Raw genomic sequence first — 22,268 nt, 5'->3', positions numbered from 1 at the left:
TGTCTCGCGTTTAATCCGCAGTTGAATATCATAATTTTTTATGATACTTTACGATTTGCAGTCGTTTTATAGTCTCTCCCGTTCTATAAATCGTTGTTACTATAACGATGCGTTTTATAAAAGAAAAACAAACATATTTTTTTTACACGTTGATTGGCAATAATTAACCCGCAGGTTATACATTTTATTTATAGCACGTTTGTTCATCACTCTTGTGTGAGGAAAAAAGCTGATACACGCGCAAACGCGTGTAAAACCGCGCGCAATAGATATATAAGTATTGATCGTTAATTACACGAAAATTAATTTATACTCGATATTATACACAAAATCCTTGCCGTCCTTCGCGAGATCCCTTGTCGTCCGTAATACGTCATTAACTCCGCGATATAGCTGAAATTCATTACTGCTACGCGGAAGTTAAATTATTGCTGGACCATAATTACTTCGCGGCACCTCTAAACTATGGATAGTAAAAGGATTACTTTGGATACCAGTGTCTGCTGACCTAATTATAAACAGCAGGGGACTCTGGCCTAATACTTAATCTTCCTTATAACGCTTTTAATTACGCTATTATAATATCCACGATCCAGTTATTAAGATGGAAGAAGATCTTTAAATTTTGTAAAGTCAATCGTACTCGTGAATTATAAAATAAAAATCAATACTAAAATAAACATCAATAATAAAAATATCAATACAAATTATATTATTCCTATTCTCTCTAGAGAGGATCATAAATGGTTATTAATTGAAATAATCATTCATTTATATGTTGATTAAAATGCTATATAAAATATTTAATTTTACTAATTAAAAATAAATAAATACTTTAGATATATATTTTTTGTTATATAATTTTTTAAGTATTGAAAAAAAAACAATTAATGACTTCTTATATAACCAGTAAAATTTTATAATATTTTTACGAATTTGTATGTATTATATTAATTTCATTTATTTCTCCATCATGTCTCCCACATCCATTTTTTGTTTTTATATTAAATCACGTTTTTATATTGTATAAAAAATGAAATAAAAGCATATTTGCTTTGTTATTCTTTTCTAATTATTTCCTTTACGTTTAAAATTTGAAATATTTAAAATGGTCATTGCAAACCCGCTAGTAATCAGTTTAATTGATAATTGAAATTATTACGCTGCAAATAAATATATTTCCTACGTGTTATTCTCAAAAAAATATATATAAATTTTTAGCAATAATATTTTCTATTTAAACGCGGAACATATTATTTTTAAATGATTATTTCCAATAATCTACGTTCGATACATATGTTTACCACTGGAAATGACTTACTCAGGAATTCTCTGCATCTTTGAAGATATATCGACTTAGCGTTGCAATCGCACCGACCACTAGGAGATTGATGTAAAACAAACGTCCGTAGGCAACGCCGACGATCGATGAGGAGGCGCCGCTCCATATTCGCGGAAACGCGTGCTGTGCATTTAAACATAGGTGGCTCCGCAGCGATTACTAATTCGCACGCCAGGCTCTTTATTAATTCGACGCGGCGAGAGCAATTCATCGTCGTGCACGTATGTCGGTACGAAGAGCAAGACCGGCCAACGATCCCATTTTCGTCGCGGCCGACGCCGAGAATTACGAGGGCCGGACCTCCCCAGCGTCATAAGACTTTCATGACTTTGGGGAAACACGCGTGCGTCTCCATAACGTAGGTCAGCGGATTGCGAGAGCGTTCCCTCCTAACCCCTCGTCAAGTCGCGTGCTTACCTTATGCAAGGCCATGCATAATGTCTTGCATCTGCGAAAACGCTCACCTTTCGACCCGTGGAAAAACGAACTACTGGAGAAAGATCCCGCTAGCCATCAGTACGCGAACGAGAAAAAAAGGAGCGGAAAGAAAGAGCGAGAGAGGCCGAGATGCAGATAGGAACGTAGCTTTAACAAGGAGGCGAAATAGAGTTACTGCAGGGCGTGGATGCAGAGTGGAACTTGAAGTAGGTTACGAGAGGGTGACTACTCCTTGTGCGCTCGAGGTACTTACGTGTGCCGACGTATTCAAGTTACCGGAACAAGAAATATTTCTCTCTCACACATATGCGCGGATATAACGAAGGCCATTGAATTTCTTTCTATGTCTACCTCTATCGCGGCTGTTTACATTGTATATGGAGATTATAAGTCAAATATCTTGGCTATTATAAATTAGATCTGATAGATGATATACCCTTTTTCGCGGTATGTTTAGAGATAGTTTTGAGAGATAGTGATTTGTAATAATGTTTGTCGGATGGAGCCGCTATCGAGGTCACCTTCAATTGGATTTTTAAATTGGATTACATTGTGATTCCTCTTGCACATATCAATGTTTTTCTAGTCATTATCATTTTGAGTGCACATAAAAGTATTAAAATGTTATTAAAAAATCAAATTTTCTTCGTATTTTTCATAATTTATATATTTTTTTAAATATTATTGTGACAAAATATTATTTATAAAATCACATTTTCTGTAAAATCTTTATTCTTTTCGATGACTTTATTTTAATATTTTTTATAAATTGATTGATATGAAAAAAAGCGTAAAAGTGCATAATGCTTTTAAAAAAAACAAATATGCAACTGCACATTACAGGCGAAATGTTGTACTTGTACAAAGGCTCATCGATCAATGTTATTTATTATTCTGTGGAAAATTTAACGAATATTTTAATGGAAAAGTGAATACTTTACACGAGTTATTTCATATTTTATATTACAATATACATCAAAATAAATTATAAAATATTTCGTAAATTATTGATTTTTTGATGATTCTAAAGTATTCTTATATGAAAAATACGACTAATTATAAGAGAGAAAATCTGTATAAAAGATTATACGTATAAATTTATTGAATAAGTATGGCATCTTGAAATCACTTTAATGTCTTTATCTAGACGAAAATTATTTTATCAGATATTGTTTCTCTCTTTAAAACATAAATTGCCATAAAAAATATTGAATCTAATTTAGTTTTCAAGATATTTGACTGTAATTGAACATCTGAATTTAAGCTGCAGAGTACTTTTATTATGGAGTGATATTGAAAAAGAAAAAAGAGAGAAAAGAAAAAAGAAAAGTTATGTGTTTATTACTAGAAATATATATATATATATGTATATATATATATATATATATATATATATGTACTCAATAATAAAAAAGAGAAAACATGCTTATAACGTGAATCAGCTGCGCATCTCGTGTATATCGATTGATCCTATTAAATAATGCAGAAGGCTTTTTAAGGAAGGCGAATTACATGAAAGTACAAGGTGAAAATATTGGCCGCATTAGGGAGTGGTCGAGCGAGACTTATTGCATACGTCGTGGACGGAATCGCGAGTAGGTTGGTTGGCTTACTTTGAGAATGGCGCGTACATTCATCTTGCACACGCAAGAGAAGCTAGTCGTTCGGGCCATGTGAGGCGCGGTATATATTTTCAAAAAAAGGAAAAAAAATCTCGATTCCTAGAGTCCATGCTATTACGCGGAATCAGAGCATCGTGGAAAGTTTCCTCCCTGGACCATGGCCACGGATATTCGCTCGAGTGTCGCCCACTTAAACTGACCGACCGCTAAGTAGCCCCAAATTAACGCTAATAGGTATCGCGCTGTGAAGCATTGCCACCGATAAAATTATAAAGTTTGTCGGAGATGGTCGACGAGAGAAAAAGAGAAAGAGAGAGATGACGGGAGAGTAAGGAAAGTTCAGTGAGCAACGAAAGGTCCGAGGGAAGTATAAGGAGGGAGACTTATAAATTTTCGAGAAGAGAGAGGCAGGACAACTACGGCATCGCGTTGGCCTACCCTCGACTATACACGGTCTCGTGGGATTTCATAGAGAGAGGAGACGTAGAAAAGGAGCACACGGCTCGATGAGTACATCGGGAACACGACTGGTGATATATGTATGCGCCTAGTGGCTGCAAATGTAGCGCGGGTGAAGAGCGATGCGACGCTGTCGGAGAGGAGAGGAGAGGAGAGGAGAGGAAAAGAACGACGGGCAAAGAATCGCGCGGATGCGACGACGAAGAAGGGAAGTTTCGGGCTGCGTTAAGTGGTAAAGGGGTGGCTCTCTCACCCGCGCGCGAAGAAATGGAAGGGGATTACGATGACGCGTCGCCCGGCCGAGAATTATGATTCTTCATTTAGCGCGTGATGGCGGGTATCCTTTAGTTTCTTCATGGCACTTTTAACGCTCCTAAATCTGCGTTTACGCGCAATATTAATACATCCGTTGATCGTCGCGGCATTATGATACATCACGTAGACTCGAGAGAGCGGAAAACGGGGAATTTGTAGTCGCGTGAGAAAATTTCTTCTTACGATACCGAAACGAAAGGAGATAAATAATCGGCATCAATTTTGCGCGTTTTGTATTCGACATCCAAATTGAAGGAGAAAAAGAAACCGATTATAAGAGAGAAAAAAAATTGTGAATAAGTGTGTGAAACGAGGATATTCCAAAAGATATTCGAACAGACAAGTTTAGGAAGGGATAAGCCATTACGTGAGCACAATGTAGGAGAATTTTGTGAAGAAATGATATGGGGGAAGCGCTCGTAACAGCGAGGCTGAGTAGAAACAACGGGGATTACGGTTTATAAAGGGGTGGCACGTCTCCTTGCAGCTTCTTGAATGAAAATTATAACACCTCCTTTAATGTCGGAGCGTTTTCACACCTTCCTTGTTAGAGCTCGGGTTTATCGTCAGCGACTCTTCCCCGTAAGACAACAATCCGAAGTATACTTGATATACGCGTACAGCGGCAAACGGTAGAACGCGATATAACCACATATAATGCATATTTTAAAGCACAAAACATTGCCATTTTACAAAACGATTCCTATTCGTTTCGACCATTTATATAAATAATATTGATCTCACTATTAAAATACACGAGACGAAAATTTTGTATTGTATTGTATTTTAACGAACAGAATCGTTGTTGTATGAAATCTCTGTAAAATCGCCATAAAATATAACCAGTGTAACAGAATGTGAGCCGTAAAAGCTCTTTTGAGAGAGGTTGTATATATAAATTAAATACACGGAAAATACAAAAATAAGGGTAAACTCGAAGCTCCAAAGCGTATAATTTCATAATGATTTTCGTTTGAATGGCATTTCGAAAAGCTCGATACTTATTCGAATTTCACAGGAAACCCACTCGCCAGCACAGTCGCATTCGTTAAATGAACACCGGCTAAAAAAGACCGCACGAGCCGGTCGCATTCCTGTATCGTGTTACCAAGACTACTTAGCGGCAACTATGCGCCGGACTATAGCGTCGCGTTTTCTACTTACGCGAGGATTATGGTTTTACGACGCGACGATGGCCGTAAAACTGAACCGCTTGTGTGGCTACGCTTGACGCCAAAGAGATATACGGTCAACCTTAAAGCGAAAATTCCGAAATTGCCCGTCTTTCTTTTATATCCCCCATCGAAAAGAGAGAAAAAATAGAGAAGCATCGAACAACCTTGCAGCAAACGGTAATGAGATGTAGCATTTTTTTATTTAATTCTCCTGTGCAAGACAGATTAATCAATAGCTTCGCACGTGAACATTTTGCACACTTTGTATGTGAACACAATGCAATATATTACATACAACTTGGATAAAGCGTGTTTCAGACGAATATTTCAGTCTAGACGAGACACTCCTGACCTTTCCCTCTTTGTATTTTCGCTCGCACGCGCGCCCCGGGTAAAACGTATAAAGATATATCTCCTGCCGTGTCGATACAAGTTTGTCAAGAAATGTCTCTCAGTCGCGGAGAATGGAATATGTAAATACTGTATTGTGTATATGCAAATGTGTATAAAGCTCGAGTTTGCAGAATGCACCAAAATATTCTCATAAAAAATTAGGTCGTATTGAGATGAACGCGTTGAAGATGATACAAGGATCTCTTTGAAATACATGTATATAAAACATGTTACGCGATATTAATAAAGTTTATCATAATTAAAAAATTTTTTAATTATATTATTTACCGTCTACTTTTATACGTAAAAATATTTATCTGGCAAAATAATTTTTCTTTACCCAAAAAAGAAAAGAATAAATAACGAAAAGAAGAAAAAAGATCGCATTACGCGATAGACGACTATATGTATGTACATGTAAATAATATATATCGATAAATAAATAATTTAATAAATTAAATGATTGATATATTTAACTGAATATTTATCGGATATCATACGAGAGGAGGGATAAAAGCATATCGCTTCGTTTTTATATTTCGTTGAATAAATACATCTCTCTGTGTCCGCGCTGAAAACGCGCTATATGAAACTTTTCTCGTAGATAGGCACATTTTATCGAAACGAAAAAAAAAAAAAAAAAGGAATGAAATTTATTCGCTTCTTCTCTCGCGAGAGAGCCGATCGCGAACGCGTCGAATAACGAGTCGGTCTATTTAATTCTCGAGTGAAACAAAGCGACGCAGAGGTGCGCGCAGGTGTTTATAGGGTAGCGGGAAATTTTTCGCTAATTGCCACGCAACGCTTGGATAAAATAGTAGGCGCGTCCATTACCCATATGTTTAACGCGCCAAATAGTTTCGGTTACGCCCTTTTTGGCGCCGCGTGTATGCACATCCGGCGGTAGCGGTATCAATCAGCGGGTAACGCTCTAACGAGAATCACGAGATGCCTGCGCGCAAGCATGCATTTTTTCTGCCGCCGCGCAAAGAAACGTTAATTTGCACGCCGATGGCAGGAAATTGCATCTATTCGACACTATCCGCGAGCGTGTATATAACACATCCGATCGAGTTTTCCTGTGTCCCGCACTCACAGTAGGCGATCAATACGAGAGAAAAAGGGAGAGAGCCGAGTTGCGATCTGTAACATCAAAAGGACAGCGCGCGGCTAATATAAGTGCGCGCGAGACATCGTTGCTCTATCAAGCGACGACGACTTTTCTTTCAAAGACGCGCTTACCTCCGGTCCGCTTTTTCTAGACGAGTTCGTGCTTCCAGAAAATACAATCGGTGCGCCGGAGATCCACGGAGACAAAGTTCGTCACTTTATGTGCTGTTTGAAAGTGAAGTAAAGTGCGCCTCCGCCCTTCTTTCTTCCCTCTCCCTCTTTCATTTTGTACGTTCCAATCAGCTCGATACTTTTGAAAGACGGTGATGCGATAAGGGGAAAAGCGAATAAGAAAGTGGCGCAGCCGTTCACGATCCGTCGCGGTGTCTTAGAAACGGAATGGCCCAATACTGACAAGTATTGCGGCAATTTTTTTTTATTAATCGTGAAAAACTTGCATCTCTCACATACATTTGGCTACAATTTCAATATTAATCGAACTTTGCTCCTCTCTACTCCTTCTAAACGTGTTGAATATATAAAAGTTTCATCATTGCTTCCCATATTTATGCATGACCAAAGTAATAAAGTAGATGCAAATTGAATAGTGCATCCAATGTTAATATCTTGTTCTGAGAAAAATATGCTATCTAGAAGATTCTTTCGCGTTTAACATTCCCTCTTAAACACAGACAATCGTTAAGTTTTTCTTGTAATAACTTTAAATTTTTGTTTCATCAATAAGAGAGAGATATACCAAATTAAAATCCTTCAAATGTGTTCTTTGCTTCGTACTTTTCCAACTTCTCTCTTATTGATGAAATAAAATATTTTAAAGTTATTGTGTGTGTGAAATATTTCAATCGAGAGAGATATTAATAATATGTCAAAATATATACGCGTTATATTTCAAAGACGTGCGCGCGCGCGCGCTCGAAAGTCAACGACCTTTAAAAATCGAGCGAAAAAAATCTCCGTTCTCTCAACTATACATTCTTCGCCCTCTCCGAGGAGAGAGATCGACAGGCAATTTTTTCCCATTAATCCGACGATAACTACGTCTCGTTATTATTCCTCCGCGACGGAAGCGCGCGACTTCGTTTCCCTTTAGAAATGGCTTTCCGACGTGTCCTGCCCCGTCGCGTCGCCCTGGTGTCGGTGTTGCTGATAAGATGTGTCAAACACTCCGCCGTATTTAACGACAAGACTCTCCAACGATCACGAACACGATAATTGCCATTCGGCAATCAACGTTCGGCCAAGTTGATTAAATTCCTGGCAAATTCTCTTCTCGCGCATTAAGCGGCTTAAAACGCAAATGCAGCGCGGTGGAAATTACTATCCGCGGGGAAAGGGAGGAAGGGAGACAACCAGTGTGGAATTTGCGGATCCTCGGGTGGTAACTCGCGTGAAAAAGCATCCTTTTTTCTGGGATTTTCGATCCAGCATTTCCCGTATCAGAAGAAATTGAAACCGGCCTGTCGCGTGACGCGCCCAATATAAAACATCGCTATCATCGTATGTACACATATATACACGACGATATATGTATAATCGGATTTCACGTTGGAAGATATGAATGGTACCACAAGCGGTCGCGCATGATTAATTAATGTTTTGATCGCGTTAATCATGAGTCGTAAATGTATAATCCCGAATCGCTCCGATAAGTAAATTTGAGGCTTCCACGAAAGGAGAGAAATATTATTTATGTGTTTCCTTTTATTACAATCGTATTAATTCAATGTATTTAATATGTGCTTTATATATAAGTATATTTTTTCAAATATGTAATTGTTTTATTAAAATTGCAATTATATTTAAAAAAAGGAGATATATAAAAAATATTTAATAATATACCTTAAACAAGACAAGAGAGAGAAAGAGAGAGAGTTACTTGACTTTTCAATAACTTTATCTTAATAGTTTTATAGATAAAATGACCAAAAAATTGACTGTAAAATTAGCTGTCAAAGAAAAGCTGTTAAAAAAAAAAAAAAAAAAAATGTTAAAAAAATGGTTTATGTATAAAGCTTCTCTTGTTCAATAAATACAAATTATATTTAACGTTAAAAAATATATATTCTTTTTTAAAAAAGATTCGTAAAGTCGATACTCGCATATATCGAAGTTTATTGTTGTCGCTTTTTCGCGATGCTCATTGACTGTCAAGATTCATATTGTGCGTTATATTCGTAGCATCGAGACTATTATCGCGAGGGTTAGTAGTTTGACAGTTTGTTTAAAATAAAATTAAATAAAATAATAATATTAGTTTTAAATAATATGTTATAATACTTTAAACTCGATTAATATTTTTTGACATAAATCAGCTGATAACTATCAAAAATATTAATCCAGTTTAAAGTATTATAACATATTATTTAAAACATATTATTTTATTTTATTTTATTTTAAACAAATTGTCAAAGTACTAACTCTCGCGATGACAGCCTCTCGATGCTACGAATATAACGCACAATGCGAATCGAAACAGTTTATCAGCATTGCGGAAAAGATGCAACAATACGTGCGAAAAAATCGACTTACAATTAACATGCCTTTCTTAGAAAGAAATGTTATAATATTTTAAATTCGAATATAAATATTTTATTCGAATTAATATTTTTGACAATTATCAGCCGATTTTTGTAAAAAAATATCAATCGCGAATAAGATATTATAACATATTATTTTAAATATTATTAATTTAATATTTTCACATATTATATACATCTTCATTACCGCTATAGAAATATTATAAAATAAATAATTTCTCACTCACCAATACGTACAGTAACGGAGTTGTAGTCCACAGCACATTGGTCTGAAAACAAAATGTTCAAATTATATATATGTGTGTCGAATATCTCATAAACAATGCAGTTTAGAAAAAATGTTTCATTTTGCATACCTCACAGTTGCCCCGATGTCGCCCGATGCCTCCCCGGGCCTCTTCCTCCTCTCTTGGTCCATGATAGCACTCACGACATTCGCGAAAATACGAATAATTACGATTGCCCGACACTTTACACGGCACTCGCGACGCGCGAAACTTTACACGGCACTCCCGACTCCCGACACGACGCGTGAATCGCACTGTGTATCGCAATGCTATCTGTAACAAATAAAATACATACATATATTAGAATAATCTTATTATTTCGCATTATAACACAATATAAATATGTAAGCTAGAATTAACGATAGATATATCCACGGATCGCAAAACATTTGCGCGTGCAAAAATAGATTAAGTTGGGTTATGTTGGCAAAAGATTTTGCATCGAATTTTTCGCGAAATATGCGTTTCGAACAATTACGAGACTACATATTAACGTTTAAATTATGATATGCGATTGATAAATATTACAATACAAAGGTTAGAAATCGTTTCTAACGATTATGCTTACTAATTAATCACAGCGGAACGCAGCTCCAACTGCCTGATACTCGCGGCGTTTCGGTAATGGCCGCTATTCTACAAACATCGGCAACTTCATTCTAATAGCGCGCGCGCGATACTAGATTCGTTCGAAAAGATATAGCTTTAGAAAGAAAAAATATTAATCGAGAATAAGGTATTATAACATATTATTTACAACGTATTACTATTTTATAACTTTTACCATATTATTATTTTAAAATTTAATTAGCAAATTATAACATACACAATATAAATATAAATAGGTAAGCTAAAATATTTAATTATCAAATTTTATTAATATTTTTTGACAGAAAAATCAGCTGATTAAGAGACATTGAGAGAGAGAATGTCTCTTTCTCCGCAATAATATTTTCTCTCTCGTATTCATAAAAATGTTTTCGAGATGTCTTGTGTATTTGAAGCTTGATTATTGTAAAAAATAATTAATTTGTTATATAATTAATTTGTTATATAATTAATTTGTTGTATAATAATTAATTTGGATAATTTGTCAGTGTATCTACCGAGCAATCACAACGTCTGATTAATGTCTTATATTACTACTGAAAAAAAATTAATTGAAGTTCTACATGACATATATGATTAAAGCGTTAATTTACTAATTAATTTTTAAAATAATGTTATAAAAATTAAAATAATATAATATGTATTAAATAATAGATTATATATATAATACTTTAAACTCGATTAATATTTTTGACAGTAATCAGTTGATTTCTGTCAAAAAATATTAATCGAGAATAAGATATTATAACATATTATTTACAACATATTACTATTTTAACTTTTTAACGTGTTATTATTTTAAAATTTAATTAGCAAATTAACGCTTTAATCAACTAATTTCTGTGAAAAAATATTAATCGAGTTTAAACAAACTTTATATTATTTTTTAAAAGACTATATTATTTTTTAACACAAAATTGAATGGCGCGCGCGTAGCGCGCGCTTGTGTTGTTCTATAATAGTATATTAAATTTTATCGAGAAAATAAAATGTACGTAACGGTAGTAGAATTAATTGAATCAATTGACTGCAACAAAGCAAAGTATTTCAGAGACCACAGACGTTGGACGTTTCGAGGAATAATCTCGCGTCATAGCGTCATTATTTCTCAATTATTAAACGTGTCGTTCGTCTACTGTACAAATGTACAATGATTTCTTTATTAATTAAGAACAGAAAGAGAAAGTAAAAATATTGATTTGTATAAAATTTATGCTAAATCATAGTTCGATATACGGACGTTGATTATCGACTCGTTCGTGGCACATTGTGCGAAGTTAATTCCCCGATATAATTAAGATCCCCTTCGAGCTCCCGTGTCACCTTATTGGCCTCACCAATAGAACAAAGCCCGTGTTACGCGGCAAAGTGTAGCTCGCGGACGTGTGCGCCCGCTGGCACATCGGGAAACCACGTCTGTGGGGACAACATGACGGCGCTTAATCTTTCCTCCTTGTCTGTAATACTTCTTCTCGTAGTGGCGCGTCTCGTGATCTCGAAATTGCGTTCCCGCTTTTGAAGTACGAGCTCCGCTGTGGGAACTCATCGGTTCACCATCGAATGCTATTATCTGTCACCGTGAAAAAGTACGTGCGAGAGAAAATCGAATTTGGAATTTGTTCCGACGTTTTTTCTCTAAATATTTAGATATTTAAATATCCTTAAAATCTTATTTGCGAAAAAAAATTGATCAACTCTACCTGTTAAATCTACGAAATGATGATTTTCTGTCGTCTCTCTGCCCGAAGCGATCTAAAATAAAAAAAAATCGCGCGACTGCTACGTTTCCGCTAACGAGACACAATAGCTGATAAAAATCGTTTTATTTAGAGTTTTAGAGAAAAGTTCGGCGTACAAAAGCGCGCGCGCTCTTTCTCCCAATTACCTTTCGCTTTTTCTTCCTCTCTTGTGTCGAAAGTAGTTTCGTGTGTTTCGAGAGTTTGATCGAGATTCGATGTAACAGTTAATTTAAATTAACGACGATGACTCGAAATTAGCCGAGCATCAACGACCGACAAGCGGAGCAAGCAACGAGGATGGTCCCTCTGAAATAGTTGTCACAACTACATTATCTCATTATAGACCAGCTGGTGGGATGATACGCGGGATCATTATATATGTATACACATCGTTGATAGTAGCGTGTACTTAACAACAGAGAGAGAGAGAGTGTGTGTGTGTGTGTGTGTGTGTGTGTGTGTGTGTGTGTATCTCCTCTGATTTGCCATTCATCGGTTTACCGTATAAAGCGGATATTAATGTTAAGCTTAATTGCTGCGCGCGTATCTCAGGGCATTCCATGATGTTAAATAATTTCAATCGTGAGTTCCGACTAGAGATTTCGAATTGAAGAGAATCGACTTCAAGGTGTCTCGTCGAGGGAACGAGAGCTTATCACGTTATTTGCGAAATACTCGGTATATATACACAGACATCCCTTACGGGGCTCTTATTTGGGCTCGTTGCCCGAATCTATTATCCTCGCGATCACCGGCCTTTCTCTCCTCTCGGCCTTCGAATCCTTCTCTCGATCTGACTTGTCTCTCCCGTCTCTCTCGCCCGTGTGTTGCCGCGAATGGTAAATGCCAATAGGAGGAGAAGAGCGGCAGCCATTTACTACCCACCCAACTTTTACTTCCGTTTTTATTTTCTACGCTTAAAGAATATTTCCCGCGCGATAAAGAGAGATCGGGTTATAGCTCGTACAAAGGCGCAGGAAGCTTTCGTTCTGTTTGTTCCGGGTCGGCTCGGAAGAGACCGCAACGTGAGCTGTATACGTATCTTTTCTCGCGAACGTTTTCTTATACACGTATATATATATTTTTTCTTATTTTATCTTCGTCTCTCATCCTCTCATTGTTATCCCCATTCTCGGCAAATAGGTCCTGGACCAGTGTTCCCTTTGCCAGCCAATTATCGGTAATCCGACATTTAATGAGAGAATGTCGAAGGCATTCTTTTCGTGTGCTACGATTTTATAGTTACTCTCTCTACAATACTTCTTCTCGCGCGACGCAAGATTTCACTCTTCTTTCTCCTCCCCCCTCATCCTCTCTCACGGTCGAATCGATAAAGATCATCAAACGAGAGGAGAGAAAGAAAGGTTGACAGCGATTCGCAGATCTCTCTGAACCTGAATAATAATATGCGGCTGATTCCAGAACTAACCGCGGAAAAAGTTTCTCGTCATCGCGGCGACTATTCAAATTACTTCCGCTGAAGGAAGAGAAAAAGTTTCGAGCCTCGATGGTTTTCATGCTCGCCGTTCAATCCCGCGAATCTCCTTTCGCGGCCTTTCGAGGATATGAGAATGGGAACTTTGAGAGAGAGAGAGCGGCGTGAAAAACAATAATTGCCAGCGCAAAACGTTTTCGCGGGACGATTTTTCATTTGTCATGCAAATGTAAATCAATTTCGGCCGAAAATAAAGAACTCGGAAGAGGATAATTGATATTTTCGAAAGATTCAGCAATTCCTGAATACGGACAGGAAGAGAAGAAGGAGAGAAGGGATGCTGAGAAGAGAAGGAATCATTAACCTTTTTATCGTATCCCTCGGACTATACTCGCAATTTTCGCAATAAGTCGAAAATCCAATAACCTGCAGTAATATTGCTCTGCATGGAGTACAAAGGCCATATTTTATTCTGCCCTCTCCCTAATGCTTATTTATCCCTCGACCTACTTCCCGGAGCCGCACGGAATAACGTAGCCCGACGTCGATAATGTCTTCCCGCGCGAACGCAGAGTACCATATCCGGATGCATTCCGATACATCTCTGCGAAAATAGCCGTGGGATTTAATATGGCGCATTATATTTGCGATATATGGACGGAAAGGGATAATCTACAAACATCCAATTACCCAAAGGCGCAAGTGTAATTAAATCTTTGTTCATTTTCTTATACACAATTAAAAAAAACGAACTTGTCTCGTTAATGTAAATATTTAAACCGACGTTGTAGCATAAATCTGTATTAACTGCTGTTCCTGCTTGAAAAAGGCGCAATCTCTGCCACTACTCGAGTTGATGACAGCTGGCAATCCCATGAATACATCACCGATCATCGGGAGACAGGAAATCGCAATCGGTTGATCGAAAGCGCGCGAAATGCTTCTCGATTCGATTTAGTGGAAACGCGCGAATGATCACGGGGAACAGAGGGGGAGAAGAGGGAGCGGAGACAGGGGACGTTAATTTTTTCTCGTAATGGTTTAATGGAACGCTTCCTGGCGCTGGCGCGTGCGCTCATAACAATAATGCATGGCGCGTAATCAATCATTTTTTTCCCGCGTGACGCGAACCGCGTTACCTACTATCTCGGCGCGAACCGGGCACTATCAATCGTGACAAACTCGATGCACCGTACATCGTAGCCGATTCGCCGAGACCGAGCCGAGGCCGAGGGGGCTTAATCAAATTTATTATACCCCCAGTTTGAAAACAGCCAAACAAAGTTGGGACGCGAGCGGACCGCCGCCGAGCGCTCCCGTGACCGACCAACCGACCGACAATCGATTTAGGATCGACTGTCTGTGCGCGGGTCCACCGGAAGCAAATTATAACGGACGGCCGAATCCGGGAGGGCTTTGCGAGAGCCACTGTTTAAGGGACACGGCGCAATTGTAGGCCGGATCGATCCGTCGCCGAACAACGAACGCCGGAAGGTAACGCGAAGTAAAAACAATGAACTCCTAATGGAGGGCCACGCGATGTGACGTTGGTACCAATCTACTATTTTTCTGCTCTCTTTTTTTTTTTATTTCGAAAAAAGCGAAGGAAAAGAGTGGGAAGAAACGAGAGGGCGCGAAACCGGAGACCTCTTCATCGAAGAGCATTGCGCGTAAATCGAGTTTCGCGAAACGCATTCGGCATTATGGCGAGTTACAGCGCAAATCGAGTTTGCGCTCAAAGACTGATCTAAGTTTAAGCGTAAACCGATGGCACCGTACTTTCTAAGAAACAGAGAAAAAGAGAGAGAGAGAAAGAGAAAGAGAAAAAGAGAGAAAGCACATTTGTGTGCGCGAAGCGTATCGTGAGATAGAATTCGCTGGCTTTTGTACATTGTTGTTAACGCGCGTTGTCGGAATCCGTGTCGTGGTATCAAAATGCACCAAAGAGAGACTCTTGTTCGTAAGATACAAAGTAAAATCCTTTCATGATCCGGCGTTATTATCGCGCGCGACTAGAAATTCATACCGTCTTGCTATTTACTATTTCATGTTCCATCTCGTGCTCAATTTTATCTACATCCGAAAGAAGTATTAACGCTCGAGACCCCGGTCGGAGAGTCCTCTCGTTTATATAAGAAGCGATAATGGAGGTAAAAAGCACGGGGGGAGGAAAGAGATACTTGATTCATTCCGCGAGAAATTTAAGGGCGGATCGGGTCTTAGTAAGGTTTTATATTGTACCACGTCTCAAAGGAACGCGTGCGGGCGAGAAAAGTTTTGCGAAAACTCCAATAGACTCTATCCACATCTCTCTCGATCTCTTCCTCTCTTTTTTTTTTTTTTTTTTTTTTTTCTTTTCTCGCACACCTTATTTATTTTTCTCTCCGCGGCCCTTACACGCTTACGTCGTTTCCACGGGAATCTAAATCGACCGCGGCCAGTTTGGCAAAAAGGATCGTATTTTACAATCTCACACGTTGGTTGGTTATCGTCCGAAAGACATCGTAAATATTATACACGATGCATCTACCTTATATAGGCGCACCGTTTACATCGGTCGACGTTTACATCCGGGAACACGCGCGGGCGAAGCTATCCCGATTTATGGCCGGTCCGCGGAACGTTGAATTTATTACGGCTTACTCTCCATGATCTCTCATCTCGCAGTGATGTCATAGTCTTTGATCTGGTTACAGAATCCGTACGGAATGACCAAGAACAGGAGAGAGAGAGAAATGGACGAGCAATAGACGCGATAAATCATCCCCGGGCAATTCGCTTCTCTCTCTCTCTCAGCCAGTATTTAATTAACGTTATCTATCCAACTGCATCACATCCGGCTGTCATTCTCAAACGGCGCAAAGTTTCGCCCTTCACGCCAAAGATCACGACTCGCGAAGAATTATTTTTGTAAGAAAGAAGATGTGTTCGCTCTCCTTATCTCTGTTTTTCTTTCTCTGTGAGGTCGAGAAAAGATCTGTGTGTCCGCGACCACCTCGTAAAAATCTAAAGAGCTCGCGCGACATAAACGGTTTTGTTGCCGACGAATGTTGGCGGACGATATCTCGGTAACGTTCGACGACTCCAAAGAAGCAAAACGTATAAATATTCAACTTGTTGAGAAAGAGAGAGAGAGAAAACGACGTAGTCGCTTGCATCCTCCCAAGATGTAAAAAATCCGGTCGCATAGCAAATTACCTCGACTTGATGACCGTGAGCGAACGATATCTCTCTATTAAAGCGAGCGCGAATTAAGATTATAGCTCTGGCGAAATTCGCGCGCAAAACTTTATACTCGCGCCCCTATAATCTTTCCACATCTTATGAAGAATATCTTAAGGAAGCGGATAGACGGCTATTTACCTTCTTCCGTCGATTTGCGTGACGAACGACTCCGGTTCATTTCTATTCCTCTATCGATCGCGTCGGAAAGAAAACGGTTCCAACGACACACGTGTCGTCCTGTGAGTTTCGAAAAATGTTGACGAGTTTTGAAAGTTACACAAAAGTTACCCAAAAGAGAAAAATAGAGACAGAAAAAGAAAGAGAGAGAGAGAGAAAAAGAGAAAGAGAGAATTGTAGAGGATTGGTCCATCAGCTTGTTATCCATAAATGCACAAAATACAGAGGCATAAATCAATCTTGGCGTGACAAAACGAGAACGATGTTATCAGGTCACTCGAATCTCCCTTAAGAGTTTTCTCGCTGAGTATGCGGGCAACGAACGTGCGCAGGCACAACTGACTGATTGTGAGATACAGGAATTCAGGATCCTCGTATAGCGCGATGGGTAGAAAACATATCCGGCACGTAAAGAGAGATCCGCTTTATTTACAGCGCGCGAGACGTCCGAGACTTACTTGGGCGATACTTTCGGGTTGACGGGTTCTAACAAATTTGGTTTCGATTTTCCGTCAATAAAGATGCAACTCGGCATATTCCACGTCTACGATCGCGTGTGGAAAAATCGCGATAAAACATCTTTGGATTGAAAAATTATTAAAGATATATATATATCCCGTTAACGCATTTTGTATTCCTGTCGAGAATAATTTAGAAATTCCCGAAGCGTAAACAGAGAGAAGTTTGTTAAGTTAAGGACGGAGGAGGAAGGCGAGAAACCCACCCTCACGATATATGTTACTCGACCGTGCAGCATGTGCTACCTCACCTATCAAGGCACATGACGAACGATCAAGGATTCGAGTCACCAGGTCACACACGTTTCCAGAATTCCGATCACAAGAGCGAGTGTACCGAATGTGTCCCCTTCTCTCTACTGTCAGAGACGTAAAAACAAATTCAGCACTGATCGCTTTAACGTAGAGTGCAATAATATTAACAATATCCAAATAATATATATGATAAGAGAATAATTACGCAAATATATATTACGTCGAGCACGAGTTGTCAGATCTAACTTAAACATACAGAATTTGTGTGTATATGTATTTAGTTATCGATTAAAAACTTGAATAGAAGAAGAAGGAAAAGGAGAGGGAAAAGCTCGAATTATCTGTCACGGATTTTAAATTATCGGCCTTTCTAACGAAGGGTGTTAGTGGAGAGTAACGACGATATTTCTGATTTATTACATAGGAAATTTAAACAGCGCACAGTATTATCCGATAGCGTCGAATATATATTATAATATCACACGCGAAAGATACGGATATTATATATAATTTCCATCGGCGTCATTATAAAAACAATATTCACGTTCGTTAATAAGATTAGCAATTATTTCAATATCATGTCACGTGTACATTATAAATATCACATACGTAACTTTTTTTAAAAGAGGAAGAGAGAGATGTGTGTAACATAAATCTCTTAAATCTCAAATTAACCATATAAGGTCCGAAAATACGATTACGATATTTTTGCGAATGAAAAACAAACTTTATTTTTTCAACATATTATTCGATAAAAAATTTCGTAATATTCTGTAATTTATATAATGTTACACACGAAATTATGAGTCATTATAAGTAATACAGAATGATCTGATAATTTGGTACAATTGGAAACGAGTGAATTTTTTGTAAAAAATATGTGTAACGAAACTTTTCATTTGACATTTTGTTTTTTAAAAAGCTTCTTAAAACAATGGAAATTAAATATTATATTTAAAAGTAAAATGTATAATATATAAATTGGTTCTCAATAATATATTTAAGTTTGCATGAGCTCTAATATCAATAATAAAAAATATATATGTATACAATTTTATTTAAACAAATAAATGTATTTAATAGAACATAAAAAATTAAAATACATAACATATATATATATATATTTTATATATTTAATAAAAATTTAATAAAAACAAATTCAATTTGAAAAAATCATTTAAACTTAAAAAAGTAATTGTATATTAATTTAAAAATTTCTTAAGTTATTTCTCTCCTAAACAACCTCTAAAAAAATGATTCTTCTATATTTTTCATTCTTCTTTCACATAGAAAATCATTTCCTTTTCGATTTTCTTTTCTTCTATTGCTCTATGTACGAGTTTTCGTTTCTCGGGATTTTATTAGATAGTAATAATGGAGGAAATGATCGCGGATAAGAAAACGCAGGTTTTAGCCTGTGAGAGGATGCGATAGCGTCGTATACGCGAATTGAGAGAGAGCGCTCCGGTTTGTATATCGGTCAGTCCGCAGAAATCTGGAATTATCGAGGAAATGAGGATAACAAGAGAAGAAAAGAGAGAGAGGGAGAGAGGGTGAATGTTGCATTCTCCCGAAGAGGTAAGTCCGGGGCGGCGGTCTCGGTCGCAGGGAAAAGGGGGTTAGGCACAGGACAAGGGTGCAAGGGGAGAAAAGGAGAGAAGGGGCGCCGCTGGTAGCGGGAGGACGGGCGTTTAGGGAGGGAGGGAGTGTACGCGTATTATGGAGAAACGTTGGAGGGCGCAGTCTCGGCTTGCACGCCGGGCATTCGCGTTCGCGCGCCGCGTGTTCGCTGCTTAGTTTCGGTCCAGACGGAATTGCACGCGCATACAACAGACGCCTCGTATTCACGTATAACCAGTGTTGGATATATATATATATATATACATACATATATATATATATATAGACGTACTCACATACGCACTCACGCACGCACCGACCGACATCCGCGCGCTGCAAAGTTCGAAAGGTTGCGCGCCGATAAACACGAGGAGTGAGAAACCGGAACGACATTCGCTCGTTATCGCCAAGCGGAAACGGACGTGATTCCTCGCTCGTTTCTTGGATTCCCTCTTTCCCTTCGTCGAATCCGTTAAATGGTTTCTTTCCCGTAGAATTAAAGCACGCATTTTTTTCGAATTTGAGAGTTTATTAGGAAAATTCATCGCGCGAAATTTTTCGCTCCGAGATCGAGTCGTTGGAGTCGTGCGATAATTATACGATCTTCGTTTCGTTTGCCGTTTTTCTCTCGCGATTTTGTCATCTTACGCCCGCAACGACGGATCGTAATAAGAGAGAGGCGCAGTCGAGTACCAAGAGTTCGTACTTGCTCCTTTTTGCCGGGTGTTCGCAGGGGAACCCCACTCTACTTCCCCTTTTATTACTTCCTACTTTGACGAGAGACGAACTCTATTAGGGGTTCCGGAGTTGACCGGGATTCGAGGCTAGGTGCATGCATGACCCTCGTCACCGCGATCAAAATATGAATGCCTCTCCTGACTGGGAGACTCGGCTCGGCTAGTTGCATCATTGAGTTGGGTCAATTTCTCGAAGCGCGAAAGAGATCGCTAAACCTACTTCTGCTTCTACACGGAGACGTTGCGAACGAGAAGTTAAACGTCAAGAGCAAAAATTGATCGAAGTTAATTGGAATCGCGGGAAAAGAAAAAATTGTTTGCTCGAAAAAGAATTTACGCATCCGCGAAAAGACGAGTTGACTGGAGGCTTCCTTTTGAGAGACGCTCGCGAATCTGAATCGATAAACTGCATCTCGTCAACTTTGACTCGCTCTTTCGCAGCTCATTCAGACGGCTAGTCTCGCGATATCAAAAAGGTACACGGTGAGAATCTCTGCTTCGTGAAAAATCGAAGAAATTCAGTTGCGTGCATACAAACGATTTTTCTCGCGTGTCGCGCCTGGCGTCGATTCAATCACTGGGAGTATACATATTTCTTTCACGTGCTCTCGGTGCTTGTTATATGACAGTCTTTTAAATTCGCACGAATGTGATCGACGACGACAACGACGTTCCCGTTTCCCTTTACGTCTGCCGGAACGTTCGCGACTCCGAATGGTAGAGACCCTGTGAGAGAGACTAACGAAAGAGAGAAAATATACTAACGAGACACGCATTCTCTGAAGTGAAATATCCTTGCGATAAAGTGATAATGATGTTGCTGCGTACGTTTTGGTGGCTGGTTTGTACTTCCTCTGTGACACTCGGTGCTCAGCGTGGGAAAGAGCTCGGCGACGGCAAAGGTAGGCTTTTCGCAAACGTATCTCTTCTTTCTCCCTCGCGTCGAACATACACACGTAATGTGTATCTCTGAATCTTTCTTTTTTTTCACACCGCGTACTTGTAGAGCGCAAATATCCCTCCTTGATTATTCCACGAAACGGAACGGATATAATTCCGGGTTAGTAATAGACTCTAATTATTGTAGTCACGTCCTAGGAATATGTCTCGAGATACCGAAGCCAGGAAGAGGATAGGTAGTCGGCGAGGGCAGGAGCGAATCCATGGGACACTCTGGGGACTGAGTTACGACCGCGGGAGCGGAATTTGCGCTTTATTAAAACAAGTCGCGCAAACATGCGGAACCGCACTGTGGGGGAGAGAGGGAGGGATCGAAGGGAGGAACGGTGGAATTATATTCGCGTTAAACCACGGTTGAGGTTGATTGTATCCGCACGGTTTGCAAATTGCGTACAGCCGTACAAGGAAACAATAATCACGCCAATAAGAATACATACGCGCGCGTTCATTTTAATGCGCGTTCGCGTGGATTTTCTACGTAACGTGGACGGACGAAAAACCTCTCTCTTTCTCTTTCTTCCTCCATTGATTCCACCTATACCATACAACGATTCGATGCAAACGACGAGCACGATTTCTCGGGGCTAGGTATCGATATTTTCTTTTGTTACCGCGGCTGTCGAGGCTCGCCAGGTATCGCCAGCGGTTGCGCTCGGCTGTTTATCGAGCGTGAAATTTGGACTCGCAGCGCACCGCAATAGCCGCATTCACGGGGTTTACGAAACCTAACGGGTCGGTCCTTGTACCCCGCGTAAAGGCCGAAGGCTGCCCTTACGCGATTAAATTGTACGCCAAGATGATCAAACATCGTCCCTAGTAATAGTCCGCCCCAAACGTTTTATACAAACATCCCTCGCTGCGGAAATGTCCGCTCTCTCTCTCTTTCCCACTCTCTCTGTATCTGTCCCTCTTGCAATTCGTATTCGTCATACTATTCAAACCAGTTACAACAAGAAGTGCGCCCGTGTAGTAAAAATAAAATGGTATATAAATGTGTAAAATTATTTAGCACAGACATTTTCTCTCTTTAATATTTAAAAAAAAGCAATTTTATCTCTTTCGCGTCGTTCAAATATTACGAATGAGGAAATACCGCGATACAATCGCACGAATCCGACGAATTGTATTTTATCTCATTGTCACGGAATAATTGTTAAATTAATTTGACTTTAATCATTGATGAAATCACGGAAATTGCGTGATACGGTTCAAAATATCCTTCGAACGAATAATTGTATTTTGCGAAAGAAGGACGCACGACGCGTATCCTTTGGATTTAATTAATGCCCGTTGA

General features: G+C 39.0%; 2 protein-coding genes and 1 long non-coding RNA gene across 3 annotated transcripts in view; 1 reads left to right on the top strand and 2 right to left on the bottom strand.

The window, feature by feature from the left end:
• LOC145944108 (uncharacterized) overlaps positions 1-9,842 on the bottom strand; it is a 92,439-nt gene extending 82,597 nt beyond the window's left edge. The window contains exons 1-2 of the long non-coding RNA XR_014426619.1: positions 9,769-9,842; positions 9,650-9,681 (exon numbers count right to left, since the gene is read on the bottom strand). This is a non-coding gene — a long non-coding RNA (uncharacterized LOC145944108). The remainder of the gene's footprint in view (positions 1-9,649; positions 9,682-9,768) is intronic.
• The window catches only part of Sol1 (CUB domain-containing protein Sol1), a 281,663-nt gene that overhangs the window by 149,408 nt on the left and 109,987 nt on the right, over positions 1-22,268 (top strand). The gene's annotated exons all lie outside the window — the stretch shown is intronic.
• LOC145944101 (uncharacterized) overlaps positions 9,872-22,268 on the bottom strand; it is a 327,150-nt gene continuing 314,753 nt past the window's right edge. The window contains exon 14 of the mRNA XM_083052145.1: positions 9,872-9,972. The gene's annotated coding sequence lies outside the window, so the exon portion shown is untranslated. The remainder of the gene's footprint in view (positions 9,973-22,268) is intronic.

Source organism: Prenolepis imparis, unplaced genomic scaffold (assembly GCF_030444845.1).
Source record: "Prenolepis imparis isolate NDT839.2.m4 unplaced genomic scaffold, iyPreImpa1.0 SCAF_1, whole genome shotgun sequence".
Lineage (NCBI taxonomy): Eukaryota > Metazoa > Arthropoda > Insecta > Hymenoptera > Formicidae > Prenolepis > Prenolepis imparis.
This window is presented reverse-complemented; position numbering and strand designations above follow the sequence as displayed.